Source organism: Haematobia irritans, chromosome 4 (genome assembly GCF_050003625.1).
Source record: "Haematobia irritans isolate KBUSLIRL chromosome 4, ASM5000362v1, whole genome shotgun sequence".
Lineage (NCBI taxonomy): Eukaryota > Metazoa > Arthropoda > Insecta > Diptera > Muscidae > Haematobia > Haematobia irritans.
The window spans coordinates 59674483-59692148 of record NC_134400.1 but is presented as its reverse complement, the minus strand read 5'-3'; positions in this window follow the sequence as shown (position 1 = coordinate 59692148).

The following is a 17666-nucleotide window of genomic DNA, read 5'->3' as shown; positions in this document are numbered from 1 at the left end:
GTGTAAATCCAGCAAAGACAGAAATAGTCATGTACTGCAAAGATCGCAAAACTCCCACGGTTAGGCCCATTTCCTTAGGGGGTACTGAAATTCCCTTTGGTGAGTGTGCAAAATACCTTGGCGTTATTTTGGACAGGAAGCTGAATTTTAGGCTTAATATTGAAGAGAGGGCGAGAAAAGCCACTGTAGCTTTGTACTCGTGCAAAAAGGCAATAGGGAAAAAGTGGGGACTAAGACCAAAAATTGTGCATTGGCTATACACGGCAGTGGTTAGACCTATAATGCTATATGGTGTTGTAGTCTGGTGGCCGGCACTTCAGAAACCGACTTGTTTAGATAAAGTTCAGCGTATGGCGAGCTTATGTATGTCAGGCGCATTTAGTAAGACAGGAAAAGACTCCCTTAATATCATGCTACATCTATTGCCTTTAGACATTTTGGCCAAACAGTCAGCTGCAACAACGGCTGTGCGGTTGCGCGAGCTATCGCTGTGGTCGGAAAAAATGTACGGTCATAGTTCGGTCCTCAAAGTAATGCCAGATGTGCCTAACGTAGTGGATTAAACCCTGGCAAAAACAAAAAGTTTGAAACTCTAATTCCCAACAGTGAGGCGTGGTGTACACAGACCCCGGGGAATAAAAGATATATAGATTTCTATACTGATGGCTCCAAATTGAATGGACAAGTGGGGTTCGGAGTATATTCTAAAGATCTGGAAATTCGAATAGCGAAAAGATTACCTAATCACTGTAGTGTTTTTCAGGCTGAAATATTGGCAATAAGAGAGGTGGTGAATTGGCTGAGAAGTAATGTTCCAACAAATATTGGCATTAATATATACTCAGACAGTCAACCTGCAATAAAATCCTTGGACTCTGTGTTCCTTAACTCAAAAACGGCCATAGACTGCCGCAAATCTCTGAACGAGATGGCTGAGCAGTACAATATTCACCTAATATGGGTGCCTGGTCATAGAACTACCTTACATATTCCAGGGGAACTAGAATCTGTTGGTATGCCTCTGGCCACCTGCAAGCTCTTACTGCGTGAGAAGGCTGTTATGATGGCCAATATTCGATGGGAAAATTGCAAGGGTTGTAACGACACCAAGCAAATATGGCCCCATTTAAACTTAAACCGCACACAAGATATGCTAGTGTTCTGAAGGCGTCAGATAGCACTCCTAATATCTGCTATAACGGGTCGCTGCCTGATAGGCGAATTTGCAAAAACTATAGGTGCGAAGTATAATGACTATTGTATAAGCTGTCATGACGTGGAGGAAAAGGAATCAATTAAACACCTCTTGTGTGAGTGTCCTGCTTTTTGTGTAAGGCGTAAGCGAATTTTAGGAGCATATAGCTTTAGATTACTGGCTGACCTGGAAAACGTTAACTTAAGTAGTTTGTTAATGTTTTTGGAGCAATCTGGTTGGTTCCACAAAAGTAAATAATAGAGAAGGTTCAGTGGTTAAGACTAGAAGTGCCCATATGTAATAGGTACTTTTAGTTAAATGTGGTATCACAATGGACTGAATAGTCTAAGTGAGCCTGAAATTTAATCGGGCTGCCACTTTAACCTAACCTAACCTAACAGCCGTTGCACTGAATTTGCATCACTTCTTAAGGTGTGATGCGAATCCAGTGATTTGGATGTGAATAAAGAAATTTTGTGATATTTTGACAAATAAATAATTTTTACAATTTTTGTATGATTTTTAACGCATTATAAAGGGTGATACGGTCAAAATTTGGTCAAGGGAAACGCGTGTAAATCGGTGAAATCGTTTATTTAAAAAATCAAATTAAATTTCTTTTCCAAGTTCAATTAGTATAAAATTCAGGAAAAATATTCTGTTAGGCTTGCGCTTTTCCAAATCCGAATTGCCGGGCCTCACGCTTGACACCTGCCATCAGATTTTGTACAGCCACCTTGTCCACCTTCTTCGCCGCAGAAAGCCAGTTTGCCTTGAACTGCTGCTCGTCCTTAGCAGTTTTTTTGGTCTTCTTTAGGTTCCGCTTGACAATAGCCCAGTATTTCTCAGTTGGACGGAGCTCTGGCGTGTTGGGAGGGTTCTTGTCCTTGGGAACCACCTGCACGTTGTTGGCGGCGTACCACTTCATGGCCTTTTTACCGTAATGGCAAGATGCCAATTCCGACCAAAACAGTACGGAACAACCGTGTTTCTTCAGGAAAGGCAGCAGGCGTTCATTCAAACACTCTTTCACGTAAATTTCTTGGTTGACAGTCCCGGAAGCTATGAAAATGCTGCTTTTCAAGCCACAGGTACAGATGGCTTGCCAAACCAGATATTTCTTTGCGAACTTTGACAGTTTTATGTGCTTGAAAATATCTACTACCTTTCCCCTTCCTTTTGCTGTATTAAACTCCTGTCCCGGAAGCTGCTTGTAGTCGGCTTTGACGTAGGTTTCGTCGTCCATTACCACGCAGTCAAACTTCGTCAGCATCGTCGTGTACAGCCTCCGCGATCGCGCTTTGGCCGTCGTATTTTGTTTATCATCGCGATTTTGAGTCACTACCTTCTTGTAAGTCGATAGTCCGGCTCGTTTTTTGGCTCGATGCACGGTTGTAGACGATACACCCAGCTTATTTGCGGCATCTCGGAGAGAGAGGTTAGGGTTTCGCTTGAAACTACCGGCAACTCTCTTTGTCGTCTCAGCGGCTTCCGGTTTTCGATTTCCCCCCGATCCAGACTCCCTGGCTGTCGACAAACGTTCCCCAAATACTTTCATTACAGTTGTAACGGTTGATTTGGCAACTTTTAGCGATTTTGCCAGCTTTGCATGCGAGTGGCTCGGATTTTCGCGATGCGCGAGCAAAATTTTGATACGCTGCTCTTCTTGCTTGGACGGCATTTTGACCCTGAAGAGTGAAAATCAAAATAGGAGCAACATTCTATACACACACACCTTCAAAATGGGGGGTGTTAAGGGTGTTTTTAAATGCAAAATTGAAAGAAATACGTCAAGTTTATATTGACCAAATTTTGACCGTATCACCCTTTAACGCTTTTCTGGAACGTTTGACATCAAATATTTTTAACCCATTTGAAACAATAAAATTTTAAATTTCCCATTAAAAGTATGAAAAAAGCGAGTTATAAAAAATTGACTCAAATGAACTTCCTGTGCAGTTAAAATAAAGAACATCTTTTGGAGGACATTTTTGGAAGTGCTTTTAAAGTTGTGTCTTAAGAAGAACTTCCAAATTTTTTTGCTGGCATCTTCTAGGGATTGAATAGACTAAATGTAGGCAAAGATGTAACAATATTTCGTTCCAAACATACTGTATTAGATTTTAGAGCTCATCGCAATTTTATGTACACTTTCCTCAGATAACCCGCTTAACTTCGTTGCACAAATTTTCTATTGAGTTCAATTCTGGGGATTGTACCGTTCATTTTAATACATTAATTTTATTGTTCTGGAACCACTTCTTTGTGTACCTTGCCGTATCCCAGAAAAATAAGCGTCGCCAAAAAAGTAATGAAAATGTTCTTTTTGGATCCGGAAGTAGAGAAAAATGGACGCAGAAGCGATGAATTTAACATGGGCTTGTCATAGGACGGAAGTCCTCCATTTCAACAGCCGTTGCACTGAACTTGATTCACTTCTTTAGGTGTGATCCGAATTCAATGTTTTGGATGTAAATTAACAAATTCTATTTTGTCAAATAAATAATTTTTATAATATTTTAAAGGGTGATTCTTTTGAGGTTAGGATTTTCATGCATTAGTATTTGACAGATCACGTGGGATTTCAGACATGGTGTCAAAGAGAAAGATGCTCAGTATGCTTTGACATTTCATCATGAATAGCCGAACGATCTGCCATAACGTCGAATTTTCAGTGAATGGGCCCTAGAAAAGTTGGCAGAAAATCCGCTTTTTTATCGACAATTTTTGTTCAGCGATGAGGCTCATTTCTGGTTGAATGGCTACGTAAATAAGCAAAATTGCCGCATTTGGAGTGAAGAGCAACCAGAAGCCGTTCAAGAACTGCCCATGCATCCCGAAAAATGCACTGTTTGGTGTGGTTTGTACGCTGGTGGAATCATTGGACCGTATTTTTTCAAAGATGCTGTTGGACGCAACGTTACGGTGAATGGCGATCGCTATCGTTCGATGCTAACAAACTTTTTGTTGCCAAAAATGGAAGAACTGAACTTGGTTGACATGTGGTTTCAACAAGATGGCGCTACATGCCACACAGCTCGCGATTCTATGGCCATTTTGAGGGAAAACTTCGGAGAACAATTCATCTCAAGAAATGGACCGGTAAGTTGGCCACCAAGATCATGCGATTTGACGCCTTTAGACTATTTTTTGTGGGGCTACGTCAAGTCTAAAGTCTACAGAAATAAGCCAGCAACTATTCCAGCTTTGGAAGACAACATTTCCGAAGAAATTCGGGCTATTCCGGCCGAAATGCTCGAAAAAGTTGCCCAAAATTGGACTTTCCGAATGGACCACCTAAGACGCAGCCGCGGTCAACATTTAAATGAAATTATCTTCAAAAAGTAAATGTCATGGACCAATCTAACGTTTCAAATAAAGAACCGATGAGATTTTGCAAATTTTATGCGTTTTTTTTAAAAAAAAGTTATCAAGCTCTTAACAAATCACCCTTTATAATTTTGAATGGATTTAACGCTTGTCGGAAACGATTGACCTCAAATATTTTCAAAAATTCACAATTTTTTTCAGATTAGATTTAGCGTTTTTTTCGACAAGATTGAAATGATTTGTACCATTTTATGAATTCTTACTCTTTTTTTAACCTATTTGGAACAAACGAAGATAGAATTACCTATTAAAAGTATGAAAAACCAAGTTATAGGAAATTGAATTAAAAGAACTTCGTGTGTAGTTAAAATAAAGAACATCATTGGGAGCGCATCTTCTGGAAGTGCTTTTAAAGATGTGCCTTTGGAAGAACTTCCAAATTTTTTTGCTGGGATGCTTTGGGTTATTATCCTGCGGAAAGGCCCATATGAGTGCACTGAAAAAACAGTGAACCTTTTTCCATTGCAAAATGAACTAAACTGTAGTAAAATTGACCATGATTTAGCCCTTAAGATTTTTTTCTGCTTATCTAGTTTATAATTTTCTTAAATTCTAGTTCATCTAAGGCATTGTATTTTAGTTCAATTTTACAACACCATAAGATTTATATACCCCTACCAAGTTCAAAAGTCAGTATTATTTTGGTTAATTTGATTTGGTTAACAGTCTGTTTAAAATGTCGACAACTAAACTATTTTTAAATTAATCATTTCACAGTACAGAGAACTTAAATAATTACAGGAACAACAAACCGTTGTACTATTATGACAATTTTTTATACATTAAAAGAAAACTTTCTTTAAGCAAAGCACTTTATTATAAAAACTTATGATAATTTTTTAATTCTTTATATTAGCTCGTAACTTACCTTATTTGGGGACATTTTATAAAATGGTGTAAGGAATTCAACTTTTCTTAGCTAAACGTATCTCATAAAAGTTGTACCTGAAACAATTAGAGAAATAATGAAGTAAGCTATATTAACTCATAAAAATAATTATTCTAGTTAAAAGAAAGCCAACATTTTAATATAAAACTTATCAAACTTGATGAACATGTTTTCCTTTAGTTTCGAAGACACTTTTTAGTTTGATGTTTCACTGGATAATTGACCAACGCAGAGTCGACATAATTACCATAGACCAAGAAAATGTATAGACGTCTCATGTCAATTCACAATAGAGGTGTGCACGTGAGTAATATTGTGCTCACGCTCACGCACACTCACGACGGAGAAATATTATTCACGCACACTCACGCACGATATTTTTTGGTAGGACTCACGGTCACGCACGCTCACGAAAAGAAAATATATACTCACGCACGAAAATCTTTTAAATGTCATGGGTCACGAAAAATATCGTGACTTACGAAAAATGTCGTGACTCACGAATAATTTTATGAGTGATTTACCTATAGAACCTGACTGAAAACATGAGTATGGTTAAAATCGAGTGCGTTATAAAACTCTTACCACCTAGGATGTCACTAAAATTATAAATGAATTCAACTCGTAAGCATTTTATGTTCGTAAGCGGGATTATTTTCGTGAGCGTGTTTTTCCGAAATTCGTTACTCACGCACACTCGCAAAGATATTATTTTCGTGACTCACGATCACGCACGACATTTGGTTGGTTAATCACGTTCACGCACGCACACTCACTCCGTTGCCGTCAGCGTGACTCACGTGTGAGTCACGATAATTTCGTGTCACGTGCACATTCACATTTCGTGTCACTCTAATTCACAGTGCTGTAGTTTGTCTGCAGTGATTTTTTAACTAGGCTTTAATTTGTTGTTGTTTTTTTTTTTTTTTTTTTTTTTTTTTTGATGAAACACCAAATATTGTAAAAGCATAAAAAATTCTGTACATCGCACCTTTTTATACCCCAGCAAAAAAATTTGGAAGTTCTTCCAAAGGCACAACTTTAAAAGCACTTCCAGAAGATGCACTCCCTATGATGTTCTTTATTTTAACTACACAGGAAGTTCTTTTAATTCAATTTTTTATGACTTGGGTTTTTTATACTTTTAATGGGTAATTTTAACTTTTTTTGTTTCAAATAGGTTAAAAACAGAGTAAGAATTCATAAAATGGTACAAATCATTTAACTTTTGTCGGAAAAAATGCTAAATCCATTCTGAAAAAATTGCGAATTTTTGAAAATATTTGATGCCAAACGTTCCACACAAGCGTAAGAATGCATTAAAACTCATAAAAAAAAAAATTAAAAATTATTTATTTGTGAAATATCACAAAATTTCTTAATTCACATCCAAAACATTGAATTCGGATCACACCTAAAGAAGTGATGCAAATTCAGTGCAACGGCTGTTGAAATGGAGTACTTCCGTCCTATGACAAGCCCATGTTAAATTCATCGCTTCTCCGTCAATTTTGCACCACTTCCGGATCCAAAAAGAACATTTTCATTACTTTTTTGGCGACGCTATTTTTGCTGGGACCCTAAACCACATAGTGGTCAGGGTATAAAAAGTTTGATCGGCCAAAAAATGTGCCTACCAGAAATATTGATTTTAGACCCCATAAAATATATACCGATCGACTCAGAATCACCTGCACAGGATTCTAGTCGCAATTATTAACCGATTTGGATGAAATTTGGTACAGGGTGTTTTTGGGCACAAGGACGAACGCTATTGAATTTGGAAGAAATCGGATCAAATTTAGATATAGCTCCATTGGCGTAGTTAGGGGGGTGCTGGGGGGCGTAGCCCCCCCAGAATAGTTCTTGCCCCCCCCCAGAATAATCAAAGCTACAGTTGTATTATATTTTAATTCAAGCTTTGCGATGTGTTTAATCCAATTAAGATTGTGGCAGAGAGAGTATGTTAAGCATATTTTTTAGTATTGATATTTACATTACAACTAAAAACACGTAATAAAAACACTAAAAGGAAACTTGAGACGCACATTTTCAAAAATAGTCAATTTATAACTACGTTGATTAAAATCATAAATCGTCACATGCCCAATTTACCATCCAAAATCGTCAAAATCACGAAAAATCCACAGAGTTGGCACCGCTGCTCTCGACAGTTGCTTCGTTGTATTCTGTTCTCAGAGAATTTTTAAAAACTAATCGAAGATAGACGTTTTATAATATTCAATTTATTTTTTGGCTTTTATTTAATTTTTTATTCTTAGTATTTTTTATACACGATGAATATGTTAAGTTTATGTTTTGCTTTATGATTTATAGTCCTGTTTTAAAACACACATTTTAAATAAAATTTAAAAATCATATGTTTGTTGTCTTGAATTAAAAATAAATTACAAACAATATTTTTCAAACACATACTTAAAGCAATGCTTTTATTTTTTGTTATATTAAATAATGGTAAGTTGCTATTTGATTATTTATAGCGGTGTCGAGGAACCGGCTCCCACACACAATAAAATATTTTTTGTCTTCAACCATGAAATTAATTGATCTAATTAATTATGCCATTCACCACTACTGTGGTACAGGGTATAATAAGTTTGTGCATTTGTATATAACGCCAAGAAATAGTGGTCATAGACCCATCTTTTAGTATACCGATCGGGTAAGAATTAAAATCTGACTCGATTTAGCGATGTCCGTCTGTCTGTCTGTCCGTCCGTCTGTCTGTATATGTAATTTTGTGCACAAAGTACAGCTCGCAATTTAAGTCCAATCGTCCTCAAATTTGGCGGTTCAGATTTAGATATAGCTACCATATATATCTTTCGTCCGATTTAGACTCATATGACCACAGAGCCCAAAGTTTACTACCGATCTTCATGAAATTTTGCACAGAGGGTAGAATTGGCATTCTACCAATGCTTGGTACACTTGATTGAAATCGATTCAAATTTAGATATAGATCCCATATATATCTTTCGTCCGATTTGAACTTATATGGCCACAAAAGCCAGAGATTTGCCGTGATTTGCTTCAAATTTTGCACAAGGAGTACGTTTAGCAGTTTTGTTAAAATCGGTTCAGATTTAGATATAGCTCCCATATATATCTTTCGTCCGATTTGAACTTATATGGCCTCAAAATCCAGTGTTTTGCCGTGATTTGCTTCAAATTTCGCACAAGGAGTACGTTTAGTAGTATAGGTAATTGTGCCAAATTTGGTTGAAATCGATTCAGATTTAGATATGGCCCCCATATATATCTCCCGTCCGATTTGCACTCATGTGACCAGGGGGGCCAAAGTTATACTCCCATTTACGTGAAATTTCGCATAGATAGCAGAATTATTATTCTAACTATACATGTCAAATTTAGTCAAAATCGGTTCAGATTGTATATAGCTCCCATATATACGTACACCAGAGTTGGGGAAATATGGTCGACTGTTTCATATTGTAGACTCATTTTCAATGGGATTTTCCTCCAATTGACTGGATAGTTTCCACAGAAAATACAAATATGGCCAAAATTCTCACAGTTTACACAAAATTCTGTGATGATTTCCCCATATCTTAGCCATATCCTACACACTGCAATGCCAAAATTTCCACAGAACGGATGAGTTTTAAATAAGGCTCCAAGTCGCCCTACACATATCTTGGCGAGATCTAACCAATATCCTTGTAAAATCGCCACTGCTGAGTAGCAAAAATTGTAAATATTACTCTAATTGTCCTATATCTCGAATACATATGTATCGCCTGAAAAATCATAAATCTCTTTTGTACAATTGCATTAAAATTTCTCTCGCTTCATATTTCCCATATTTTTTACTAACATTGTGTATCATCCCAGGGCGTTAGCCGATTTAAATTTTAATTCTAGAGTTTTTGTAGAAGTACAAAAAATTGTTTTCATTAAAAGTACTTGTATCTGGAAATGCAAACCTTTATATAGCTCCCAGCAAATTTTAAGTAGTTGAGATGGTAACACAAATGTTTGTCTACATAGTGGTGAAGGGTATAATATAGTCGGCTCCGCCCGACTTTAGACTTTACTTACTTGTTTTTAATTGAAATGTATTCAATCAAAAAAAAAATGATAGTATCAATCATCAAAGCCAATTAAAAAATTAATTAATACAACTAATTTTTGCGATTGAGTTTTTTTTTGATTGATTTTGCTGCATATTGCATTTAACACCGCAATAAAATTGAGGATGTATAGTTTTATCAATAGGGGTAATGTATCGCTTCGGAAATTTCGACAAAATTTTGAATGATATGCCCCCCCAGAGAAAATTTCTAGCTCCGCCAATGTATAGCTCCCATATATATGTATCGCCCGATTGGTTGCGGTTTTTTACAAACCGATCGTCATCAAATTTTGTACATAGTAAACTTTTTCATCACCCTTTAAGTCTGCAAAATTTCATCGAAATCGGTTGAGATTTAGATATAGCTCCCATATATATGTATCGCCCAATTTGCCCAAATTTGGCCATAAAAACCTTATTTATTCAGCGATCTTACTCAAACTTGGCTTACTATAATCTTTTATGGTACTGACAATATGTGCCACAAATAATCGAAATCGGTTCAGATTTAAATATAGCTCCCATATATATGTATCGCCCGATTTTTCTAAATTTGGCCGTAAAACCCTTATTTATCAACCGATAGTACTCAAAGTTGGCTAAATATAATCTTCTATACCTCTAACTGTATGTGCGCAATTTCATCGAAATCGGTTCAGATTTAGATATAGCTCCCATATATATGTATCGCCCGATTTGGTCAAATTTGGCCGTAGAACCCGTATTTATCAACCGATCGTACTCAAAGTTAGCTAAATGTAATCTTCTATAGCTCCAACTGTATGTGCGAAATTTCATCGAAATCGGTTCAGATTTAGATATAGCTCTCATATATATGTATCGCCCGATTTTGCATAATTTGGCCGTAAAACCTTTATTTATCAACCGATCGTAACCAAGGTTGGCTAAATGTAATCTTCTATAGCACTAACTGTATGTGCAAAATTTCATCGAAATCGGTTCAAATTTAGATCCCATATATATCCCAGCAAAAAATATTTCAGCAGTAAGAATTGAGATGCGCATTTTAGAATACAATAAGGCAGGCAATGCATTTACTCTGCCTTATTTCGTTACAATAAAGTACATAACGTAAACAATGGATTTATGATCCCTTGTTTACGTTATTGCATATGTTTTACTTAATACTGGCAATGCTTTAAAATATGCAACAAAAATATCTAGCAAAGTTACTAATCAAGCCTCTTTTTAGCATGTATAAAATGCAATAACATGAACGAGAAAACCAAAAATCATTCACTGCAGCTGAGAAAAATACAAAATATGCCACTCGGTTGTGCCCTCCGTCTACATGTGTCGAGTGCAATAACATAAGGTAGAGAGAGTGAAACGCTATTTCTTTAATGAGAAATAATGAAATCATTTGAACCGTCTACCCTCTCTCCATATCTCTCATTCAGCGTTGCCACTACGAAATTTTATTTTGGACCAAAATTTTTCCAAAATCAGACCAAAATTCCCTCCAGCGGACCAAATTTCCAATTTTGAAGAAAGATGCTTTAAAAAATATTTTATTGTTGTAACATACATAGTGCTTTTATTAAAAGAGTATAGTAAATCAGAAGAGACTGATATGATTTAGTGGTTGACATCAAATCGACTTTTCTACTTCAAAAGGTTGAATTTTAAAGTCAATTTTAGTTGACATCAACGCGAATTTTTAATGGATTTTCTGTGGTTGAAATGGTATCTAATCCCACACTGAAAAAAAACTTTCACGGCTCCAAAGATTTTACGCTAATGATTTTGGTATTGATTCCAAGCTACGCTAAAAAAGTGAACTCTCTATTTCACTAAAGCCAATTTAACATTAGTTAAATTAACTAAAAACAGGACAAAATATACACAAGTTAAGCATTAAGATTTACAAAATTCGTGTTTCTCACAACATAGTTCATTATTTATTTGTATACCCTCCACCATACACCGAAAGAATTCTCTTCGTTAATTTTACGAAGAATTCTTCATTAACTATTCTTCGTGAATTCTTCATTAAAATAACGAAATTTTCATTCATTTTCGTAAATTTTACGAAGAACATTTTACGAATATACGAAAATTCTACGAAATATTCTACATTAACTTTCTTCAAATTTCATGAATTTTGTGAAGAAGTTTTTACGAATATTTTACGAAACATTCTGCGTTAAAATTTCGTCATAAAAAGTACGAAACATTTTCTATGAAATAACGAAGAAGTTTCATTGAAGTTGTAAAATTTCCGTTCGCGGCATTAAATTGTCTTTTATAATGTGCTTGAGTGTATTCCTTTATTGTATTTTTTTGATGCAAGTCTATGCTACTTCTCATTTGGGTGATAGCGCGCTATGAATAAAAGTGAAGCAATAAAACTAAAAATTGTTCAAAAACTTAAGATGTAAAGTAGAGATGTCATTTTTCACATTTGTAACTACAACCAAATTCACTTTCTACTATAATTTTTTTCTAAAAGTTCATTTTTGACAAAAAAGTACGAAAGTTTTTCATAAAAAGTACGAAATCTTTTCATAAAAACTACGAAAATTTTTCATAAAAAGTACGAAACATTTTCTTAAAAAGAACGTAATTGTGTCATAAAAAGTACGAGGATTTTTTATAAAAAGTACGAAGATTCTTCATAAAAAGTACGAATTTTTTTCTTACAAACTACGAAAATTTTGGAAGAACTTTTCTTCGTAAAAAGTACGAAATATTTCGTACTTTTAATGAAAAGTTTCTTTGGTTGTAAAACAATGACAAATTTCGTACTTTAATTCTTTCGGTGTAGGATGGGGGGTATATTAACTTTGTCATTCCGTTTGTAACACATCGAAATATTGCTCTAAGACCCCGTAAGGTATATATATTCTGGGTCGTGGTCAAATTCTGAGTCGACTAAGCATGTCCGCCCGTCCGTGTGTTGAAATCACGCTAACTTCCGAACGAAACAAGCTATCGACGTAAACCTTGGCACAAGTAGTTGTTATTGATGTAGGTCGGATGGTATTGCAAATGGGCCAAATCTGTACACTTTTACGTATAGCCCCCATATAAACGGACCCTCAGATTTGGCTTGCGGAGCCTCTACGAGAAGCATATTTCATCCGATCTGACTGAAATTTGGTACATGGTGTTGGTATATAGCCTCTAACAACCATGCAAAAATTGGTCCACATCGGTCCATAATTATATATAGCCCCCATATAAACCGATCCCCAGATTTGGCTTGCGGAGCCTCAAAGAGAAGCAAATTTCATCCGATCCGGCTGAAATTTGGTACATGGTTTTGGTATAGGGTCTCTAATAACCATTCAAAAATTGGTCCACATCGGTCCATAGTTATATATAGCCCCGGTATAAACCGATCCCCAGATTTGGCTTGCGGAGCCTCAAAGAGAAGCAAATTTCATCCGATCCCGGCTGAAATTTGGTACATGATGTTGGTATAGGGTCTCTAACAACCATGCTAAAATTGGTCCACATCGGTTCATAATTATATATAGCCCCATATAAACCGATCCCCAGATTTGGCTTGCGGAGGCTCCAAGAAAAACAAATTTCATCCGATCCGGCTGAAATTTGGTACATGATGTTGGTATATGGTCTCTAAGTCTCATGCAAAAATTGGTCAACATCGGTTCATAATTATATGTAGCCCCATATAAACTGATCCCAAGATTTGGCTTGCGCAGCCTCTAAGAGAAGTAAATTTCATCCGATCCGGTTGAAATTTGGAACATGGTGTTAGTATATGATCTCTAACAACCGTGCCAGAATTGGTCCATAATTATATATAGCCCCCATATAGAGCGTTCTCCAGATTTGACCTCCGCAGCCTCTTGAAGGAGCAAAATTCATCCGATCTGGTTCAAATGTGGAACGTGGTGTTAGTATATGATCTCTAACATCCATGCAAAAATTGCTCCACATCGGTTCATAATTATATATAGCCCCCATATAAACCGATCCCCAGATTTGGCTTGCGGAGCCTCAAAGAGAAGCAAATTTCATCCGATCCGGCTGAAATTTGGTACATGGTGTTAGTATATGGCCTCTAATGACCATGCAAGAAATGGTCCAAATCGGTCAATAATTATATATACCCCCCATATAAACCTTTCTCCAGATTTGACTTCCGGAGCCTCTTAGAGAAGCAAAATTCATCCGATCCGGTTGAAATGTGGAACGTGGCGTTAGTGTATGGTCGCTAGCAACCATACCAAAATTGGTCCATATCGATCTATAGTTATATATAGCCAATCCCCAATCACACAAAAATTGGTCCATATCGGTTCATAATCATGGTTGCCACTCGAGCCAAATATAATCTACCAAAAGTTTATTTTTATAGAAAATTTTGTCAAAATTTTATTTCTATAGAAAATTTTGTTAAAATTTCATTTCTAGAGAAAATTTTATCAAAACTTTATTTCGTTATTGTTGTTTTTTTGTTTTTTGATCTCAGCTTAAAGCCATGCATTGACTAAACTACAAGTGTAGCTTAACCAACAGAGGAAAAGTATGCTTGTCAAATTTATTTGGGCAAAGCCCTATAGACTGCAAGATGGTTGGATGTACAGCTGTTTCGGAATTACCACATTCCTCATCAGCATCCTCTACTCGCAGCAAAACTATCAACCAATTATCAGAATAAATTCGGGTAATTCACTCAACCCAACGTGAACTACACTTGAACCTCCCGAAAAAGGGTTTGATAGTCGGCTACTGCCTAAACAAATTTGCCAGCATATCTCTTTTCCTTTGCCAAACTCAAATCATCGATTTGTATGTATTTGGCTGGGTTTGTTTTTGAGCGTGCTTCCTCTATCTTCATTCGTTTTGTTTGTTATTGTTGGCTTCTCTTCAATCGTTATTGTTGTTTTTTTGTTTTTTGATCTCAGCTTAAAGCCATGCATTGACTAAACTACATGTGTAGCTTAACCAACAGAGGAAAAGTATGCTTGTCAAATTTATTTGGGCAAAGCCCTATAGACTGCAAGATGGTTGGATGTACAGCTGTTTCGGAATTACCACATTCCTCATCAGCATCCTCTACTCTTTATTTCTATAGAAAGTTTTGTCAAAATTTTATTTCTATAGACAATTTTTTCAAAATTTTATTTCTATGGAAAATTTTGTTATGATTGAGATGGACCAAAATTGACCTAATTTCGTTTGGTCCGACCATCGGACCAAATTTAAAAATTTGAAATCTTCTGGACCGAGCCACCGTGGTGCAATGGTTAGCATGCCCACCTTGCATACACAAGGTCGTGGATTCGATTCCTGCTACGACCGAACACCAAAAAGTTTTTCAGCGGTGGATTATCCCCATTGGCGGACATCATTCAAAATTTTGTCGAAATTTCCGAAGCGATAAATTACCCCTATTGATAGAGCTATACATGCTCAATTTTATTGTGGTGTTAAAGGCAATGTGCAGCAAAATCAATCAAAAACAAAAAAACTCAATCACAAAAATTAGTTGTATCAATTAATTTTTTAATTGACTTTGATGATTGATACTATCATTTTTTTTTTTTTTTTGATTGAATACATTTCAATTAAAAATTAATTAGATCAATTAATTTCATGGTTGAAGACAAAACATATTTTATTGTGTGTGGGAGCCGGTTCCACGACACCGCTATAAATAATCAAATAATAATCAACCATTATTTAATATAACAAAAAATAAAAGCATTGCTTTAAGTATGTGTTTGAAAAATATTGTTTGTAATTTATTTTTAATTCAAGACAACAAACATATGATTTTTAAATTTTATTTAAAATGTGTGTTTTAAAACAGGACTATAAATCATAAAGCAAAACATAAACTTAACATATTCATCGTGTATAAAAAATACTAAAAATAAAAAATTAAATAAAAGGTAAAAAATAAATTGAATATTATAAAACGTCTATCTTCGATTAGTTTTTAAAAATTCTTTAAGTATATCTTTAGAAGAGATTGATAATTTAACTATTTCATTCTCAATGTTTAAAATTGACAAATTAGAAAACTTGTCTTGGTTCATAGTTGACCTCAACCAGGTTTTTACTCGACGCATAGCAGAAAAACTCCTCTCACATCCAGCGGAGCTAATCGGCAGACTTATTGCAACTTGAATTAGTTTAAACAAATTTGGATAAATATTTTTATTAACATTTTCTTTAAGAGTACACATGTCAATTTTGTCGTGTTTAGTCAGGTTTTTTAAAAGGTTTCTCATTACAAGTGCCTCTGCTAAAAGTGAATTTGTATCGATTTGTAGGCAATTCTTATAGTTCTCAATAAATTCGGAAGCACCTTCTAAGTTCAAATTTCCAAATGCGTTTATAGATTTGGCCAATGGAAGGCTTTTAAATCTGTATTCTAAATTTTTTAAAATATTGTCAAGAATAGGAATATATATTTTTGTGTCCCAAAATTCAATGGCTGAAACATTTTCATTTAAATCTGAGCCGGCACCTTTTTCTTGAATAGACTGCATGTTCAACGTTGCCCTCTTCTTTCGTTTTGCAATATTTGTCGGATCTAACATAATGCCATTCTCCTTTGAAAATCGGTCAATTTCATTCCATATTTCAACAAAATTTTGTTTATACTCTTTGAAAATACTTATCATTGACGTTACTGTGTCCAGAGCCTCTCCGAGTGTGGCTGTTTTAGTTTGAAAATATTTGCTTAGCGTGTGTGTGGATTTGAGTGCAAAATGGAACATGAGAAGGCAGACAATAAAATCTGGTGTTGTAATTAAATTTATCAAACCTAGAGCTTCTATAGAGTTTTTATCACGATCTGCGTTTGCTTCCTCATCTAAGGCATTTTTTATTGCAGTGTAATTTGTTATAATTGCTTTGCAATTTTCATATCTGCAGCTCCATCTAGTTGTACTTAAACTTTGTAGTGTATAATAGTTCGCATTCAGTGCATTGCTTATACGCTTCAAATCGCTTTGATTACCCGGTTTTGAAAAATGAGAATATAATACTTCAACAGCATTAAAAAATCTTGACGCAAATTGCAAATCTGAGAAAGAATCACCAATAACCAAATTCAATTTATGTGCCAAACAATGAATAAATACGGCTTGAGGATTTGATTCTTTAATCTTCATTTGAAGTCCATTTTTGTATCCTGACATAACGTTGGCGCCATCGAAAGACTGTCCAACTATTGGGATATTCTCCAATTTTTTTATTTTCAAGAACTCCAGAATTATCTTTTGTAGAGACGAAGCATCACGGCTAACGGAACAATCAATAAACCCAAGAAAGTGTTCCTCAACTTCTACACCGACAGCAAATCGTATTGTTATGGATAATTGCTCCTCTTTGAAACATCTGGCTTCGTCAACCATTAACGAGAAGAATCCGCATGCTTTTACTTTTTCGACAATAATATTTGTCACTGCCTTAGCGGAAAGTTCAATTATTTCGTTTTGAAAGTCGGGACTTGTATGGTTTATAGACATATTGAAATTTGTTTTAAATACAGAATAAACTCAGCAAATTCTAAAAAATTACCCCTGTTTTTGGAATTTGAATGTTCTCGGTGACCACGAAATGGAAGACCCTGACGTGCTAAAAGTAACACAATACCAATAAGTTTGTTCAAATATTCGGTATTTTCGTTTTCTGTTGGCAAATGGTGAGAACAGAATACAACGAAGCAACTGTCGAGAGCAGCGGTGCCAACTCTGTGGATTTTTCGTGATTTTGACGATTTTAGATGGTAAATTGGGCATGTGACGATTTATGATTTTAATCAACGTAGTTATAAATTGACTATTTTTGAAAATGTGCGTCTCAAGTTTCCTTTTAATGTTTTTATTACGTGTTTTTAGTTGTAATGTAAATATCAATACTAAACAAGTATATACGGCCGTAAGTTCGGCCAGGCCGAAGCTTATGTACCCTCCATCATGGATTGCGTAGAAACTTCTTCTAAACACTGCCATCCACAATCGAATTACTTAAGTTGCGGTAACGCTTGCCGATGGCAAGGTATCTTAAAACCTCCTAATACCATCTTCTAAATTGTATGTAAGTAAATACGTGGTATATATTAA